Genomic DNA, 6,084 nt, shown 5'->3' on the forward strand with positions numbered 1-6,084 from the left:
AGCCCCCCCGGTACCGCTCTGTGCAACAGTCAATACGTGGTTGATACTGCAGCTCCAGCATTGTGTAGCCAGAACATCCGTGGGGGCCCGCAGCGAATAAAATGTGCCTGTTTAGTGTTTCTCCAGCTGGGCTGATCTGAAGCGACAGAAATCCAACCAACAGTGTCTCTCAGGAGACGAGAGGCTTCAGATGTCGGCAGCGCTACCGTCGCTGCAGCTGTTAAAATGATCTGGATGAGAATGGAGCTAATCTACTACCCTTCATGGGGACTTCATGCCGAATTGGGGACATAAAAGGAAATAACAGGCGTTCCTCTTCTGACAGAGGGGGGGGGGGGGTGATGGAAGAGGACGACACAGAGCGGGAGGTGAAAAGGGTAAAAACTGAGGGAGGCAGACGAGGAGAGAGGACGGGCGTAATAGCGTGATCTCGCCTGCCGTTCCCAAAAAGCCCATCTGATTTCCCCAATCAGCGTATTGTTAGTGTTCCACCTGACGACTGCTGGAGAAGATACCGCTATACAGACGCACAGGAAGCTCTCAGCAGAGACGACAACATGCACACGTCTTCAAACACTCTCCTGGGAAACCACGTCAACTCAATCAGTTTGGTTCATCATCAACTAGAAGTGATTTTACAGTCTGGTGTGATGGAGTCAGGCTGATGGAGCAGATCTCACTGGAACGAGGACACAGAGCTGGAGCCTCTGCTCCGTAACCTCCACCATCACACACACACACACACACACACACACACACACACACACACACACATCACACACACACACACACACACACACACACACACACACACATCTCACACACACACACACACACACACACACACATCACACACACGCACACGCACACGCACACGCACACGCACACACACACACACACACACACACACACACACACACACACACACACATCACACACTCACATCACACACACACACACACACACACACACATCACACACTCACATCACACCACACACACATCTCACACACACACACACACATCACACACACACACACACACACACACACACACACACACACACACACACACTCACATCACACACACACACACACACACACACACACACACATCACACACTCACATCACACACACACACACACACACACACACACACACATCACACACTCACATCACACACACACACACACACACACACACACACACCACACACTCACATCACACACACACACACACACACACACACACACACACACATCACTGGATGCCTCTGGGTTTGTCTGCTGTGGTGTTTGTTGTGATCCAGTCTATGGTAACAAGGAAGAGGATGGGAGAGATGATGCACCCCTGTCTCACTCCGGACTGTACGGAAAACCTTTCAGAGATGGTATTGCCCATGATACACTGCACTCAAAATGTTCATAGAATGTTTTTATGATTTGGATGATCTTTGGTGGAATTCCATAGGAGTGTAGTATCTTCCAGAGAGTGTTTCGGTGAACACTGTCGAAGGCCTTCCTGAAGTCTACAAAGTTGATATAAAGGGGTGTGTTCCATTCCAAGCACTGCTCAAGAATGTTTCGCAGAGCGAAGATCTGGTCCGCACATCCTCTTCCCTTCCTGAAACCCGCTTGCTCCTGTCTAAGCCTGGTGTCAATGGCTGTCTCCATCCTGTTAAGAAGGATTCTACAGAAAGGTGTTCTGTAGAATCCTTCTTAACAGGATGGAGATAGAAGGGTGATTCCTCGCCAGTTGTCGCAGTTTTTGGTATCGCCTTTCTTGGGAATTTTGACGATGAGACCTTTGGACCAGTCTTCAGGGATGGTGTCACTATTCCAGATGTTTTGGAAGAGGTCCGTCAGAACTCGTGTTGATGTGGGAATGTCTGCCTTCAGCATTTCAGCATGGATAGCGTCTATGCCACATGCCTTGCCACCCTTTAGGGTTAGGATGGCAGTTTTAACCTCTGCAAAGTCAGGGGGGCTGATGTTAATGTCCAGGATATTGTCTGTTGTTGTGATGTTAGCTAGTTGTTCTGGCTCAGGGAGGTTGAGCACTTCCTGGAAGTGTTGGACCCATCTTGCTGCTTGCTCACGCTCTGATGTACAGATGTTGCCATTCTTGTCCCTAACATGGGTAGTTTGGCTTGTAAATTTTCCACAGAGTCTCTTTGTGATCTTGTACACTGTGCCCAGATTTCCATAGGCTGCTGCCTTCTCGGCTACATTTGCCAGGTTTTCAACAAAGACTCTCTTGTCTCTCCTTGCACTCCTCTTTACCTCTCTGTCCTTATTGTTATAGGATGACTTGGCTTTTTCGAGGAGTCTTTGGGACTTGGTGTTCAGTATCTTTGCCTTCAGCTGTTTCCTCTCTTCAATTGTTTGCCAGGTGTTAGCTGATATCCATTCTTTGGCCCCATTCTGCTTGAAGCCCAGTACTTTTTGTGCCGTTTCTGAATATATGGCCTTAATGGCATGCCATTTACTGTTTATGGTGGTGGTGGATTCTTCTTCCAAAACAGAGGCAGCATCTAGTGGGCTGAAGCGGTTTCTGAGTTCCAACACAAACTCCTTGTTGTTCTTAGGATACTGGAGTTTTGCAATGTCCACTTTCTTCTGTCGCTGGCCTTGTGGGACTGACTTTTTCAATTTCAGCTTGATGGTGGCAGCGATAAGGTAGTGGTCGCTATAGGCATCTGCACCCCGGTATGCTCTAACATCTTGTAGTGACCTACACCACTTACCATTAATGATAATGTGGTCTATTTGGTTGATAGTCCTACCATCAGGTGACTTCCATGTGAGCTTGTGGATGTTCTTGTGTGGAAAGATGGTTCCGCCGATGACCAGGTTGTTACTCATGCAGAAACCAACAAGGCGTTCGCCATTGTTGTTTCTTTCGCCACACCCGTGGGTGCCCATTGCCCTCTCGTTGTTGGAATTGTCGGTTCCCACTTTGGCATTCATGTCGCCAATTATCAGAAGCATGTCGTGTTGGGGTACCTTAGAGACCGCCATTTGTAGCTGTTCGTACCAATCCTCTTTGTCCTCCTCTTCAGCCTCATTGGTTGGTGCATAGCACTGCAAGATGGTGAGTTTGCAGAACTTTGAGTTGAGACGCGCTCTGATCAGCCTCTCACTGACTGGTTCCCATTCCAGCAAGGTTTTGGCTTTCTCCTTTGAGAGTATGACAGCTACTCCATGTATGTGGGTATTCTCATGCCCTGAATGGAGGATGACAGATCCATCATACAGCACTTGACGTCCGGAGCCACTCCAGTGACTTTCACTTATTCCCAGGATGTCCAGATGATACCTTTTCATCTCACTGAGGACTTGTGCTGTCTTGGAGGTCTCAAACATGGTTCGGACAGTCCATGCTCCAAGGCGGATCTTGGTTTTTGGCCCAAGTAGACCCTCTCTCACACTCCTGACTTCCTTTCGGCTTTCATCAGGAGTGATCATACTACCACCCAAATAGTTTGGGTGGCTGGGATCTGCTATGGGCCTGGTTACAATAGTTTTGCTCATTTTAGTTTCTGTAACAAGATGTTTTTTACGGGGTAGAGTTGTTAGCCCCACGCCCAACCCTCAAGTATGAGGGTTATTGGTGGAGTTGATTTGTTAGTCCTCTCCCTTTAGCCTAGTGTCTTCCAGGTATCAGATTACAGACTCATACCACATGAGACCAGACAGGTTTTAAGGTAGTGTACAAGCTGCCCCGGCACGTCAAGCCCAATCAACTCCTGCTACCATGTAGGTGGCAATTGCCTTGCAAGTTACCACTACTGGCAGCGCGAGGCAGATATGTATATGCTGTATATATATGTATATATACATATATATACATATATATGTATATATATACATATACATGTTGTAAGGAAGTGTGCATGTTGTAAGGTAGTATACATGTTGTAAGGTATTATACATGTTGTAAGGTAGTGTACATGTTGTAAGGTAGTGTGCATATTGTAAGGTAGTGTGCATATTGTAAGGTAGTGTGCATATTGTAAGGTAGTGTGCATGTTGTAAGGTAGTGTGCATATTGTAAGGTAGTGTGCATTTTGTAAGGTAGTGTGCATATTGTAAGGTAGTGTGCATGTTGTAAGGTAGTGTGCATATTGTAAGGTAGTGTGCATATTGTAAGGTAGTGTGCATATTGTAAGGTAGTGTGCATGTTGTAAGGTAGTGTGCATGTTGTAAGGTAGTGTGCATATTGTAAGGTAGTGTGCATGTTGTAAGGTAGTGTGCATATTGTAAGGTAGTGTGCATATTGTAAGGTAGTGTGCATGTTGTAAGGTAGTATACATGTTGTAAGGTAGTGTGCATTTTGTAAGGTAGTGTGCATATTGTAAGGTAGTGTGCATGTTGTAAGGTAGTGTACATATTGTAAGGTAGTGTGCATATTGTAAGGTAGTGTGCATGTTGTAAGGTAGTGTGCATATTGTAAGGTAGTGTGCATATTGTAAGGTAGTGTGCATATTGTAAGGTAGTGTGCATGTTGTAAGGTAGTGTGCATGTTGTAAGGTAGTATACATGTTGTAAGGTAGTGTGCATATTGTAAGGTAGTGTGCATGTTGTAAGGTAGTGTGCATGTTGTAAGGTAGTGTGCATGTTGTAAGGTAGTGTGCATGTTGTAAGGTAGTGTGCATGCTGTAAGGTAGTATACATGTTGTAAGGTAGTGTGCATGTTGTAAGGTAGTGTGCATGCTGTAAGGTAGTATACATGTTGTAAGGTAGTGTGCATGTTGTAAGGTAGTGTGCATGCTGTAAGGTAGTATACATGTTGTAAGGTAGTGTGCATGTTGTAAGGTAGTGTGCATGCTGTAAGGTAGTGTGCATGTTGTAAGGTAGTGTGCATGTTGTAAGGTAGTATACATGTTGTAAGGTAGTGTGCATATTGTAAGGTAGTGTGCATGTTGTAAGGTAGTGTGCATGTTGTAAGGTAGTGTGCATATTGTAAGGTAGTGTGCATGTTGTAAGGTAGTGTGCATATTGTAAGGTAGTGTGCATATTGTAAGGTAGTGTGCATGTTGTAAGGTAGTATACATGTTGTAAGGTAGTGTGCATTTTGTAAGGTAGTGTGCATATTGTAAGGTAGTGTGCATGTTGTAAGGTAGTGTACATATTGTAAGGTAGTGTGCATATTGTAAGGTAGTGTGCATGTTGTAAGGTAGTGTGCATATTGTAAGGTAGTGTGCATATTGTAAGGTAGTGTGCATATTGTAAGGTAGTGTGCATGTTGTAAGGTAGTGTGCATGTTGTAAGGTAGTATACATGTTGTAAGGTAGTGTGCATATTGTAAGGTAGTGTGCATGTTGTAAGGTAGTGTGCATGTTGTAAGGTAGTGTGCATGTTGTAAGGTAGTGTGCATGTTGTAAGGTAGTGTGCATGCTGTAAGGTAGTATACATGTTGTAAGGTAGTGTGCATGTTGTAAGGTAGTGTGCATGCTGTAAGGTAGTATACATGTTGTAAGGTAGTGTGCATGTTGTAAGGTAGTGTGCATGCTGTAAGGTAGTATACATGTTGTAAGGTAGTGTGCATGTTGTAAGGTAGTATACATGTTGTAAGGTAGTATACATGTTGTAAGGTAGTGTGCATGTTGTAAGGTAGTGTGCATGTTGTAAGGTAGTGTGCATGTTGTAAGGTAGTGTGCATGTTGTAAGGTAGTGTGCATGTTGTAAGGTAGTGTGCATGTTGTAAGGTAGTGTGCATGTTGTATGGTAGTGTGCATCTTGTAAGGTAGTGTGCATGTTGTAAGGTAGTGTGCATGTTGTAAGGTAGTGTGCATCTTGTAAGGTAGTGTGCATCTTGTAAGGTAGTGTGCATGTTGTAAGGTAGTGTGCATGTTGTAAGGTAGTGTGCATGTTGTAAGGTAGTGTGCATGTTGTACTTCTGGCCTCTCCTGCTTCCCTTCCTTCCATCCATCTTTCTGCCTCGCTGCATGCTGTCTCCTTTCCTCTCACCTATCTCACCCTCATGCTCACTCTTCAGCTTCCTCTGCTTCACTCCCATCTTCTATCTCCATCCCTCCATCCCTCTATCCCTCTATCCCTCTATCCCTCTATCCCTCCATCCC

At 45.1% G+C, this 6,084-nt stretch overlaps 1 pseudogene; it reads right to left on the reverse strand.

The window, feature by feature from the left end:
• Window positions 1-1,259: 1,259 nt before the first annotated feature.
• On the reverse strand, window positions 1,260-3,466 carry LOC141779828 (uncharacterized; annotated as a pseudogene).
• Between the last annotated feature and the right edge of the window lie 2,618 nt (window positions 3,467-6,084).

The sequence above is a fragment of the Sebastes fasciatus genome, chromosome 12, assembly GCF_043250625.1.
Source record: "Sebastes fasciatus isolate fSebFas1 chromosome 12, fSebFas1.pri, whole genome shotgun sequence".
Taxonomy (NCBI): domain Eukaryota; kingdom Metazoa; phylum Chordata; class Actinopteri; order Perciformes; family Sebastidae; genus Sebastes; species Sebastes fasciatus.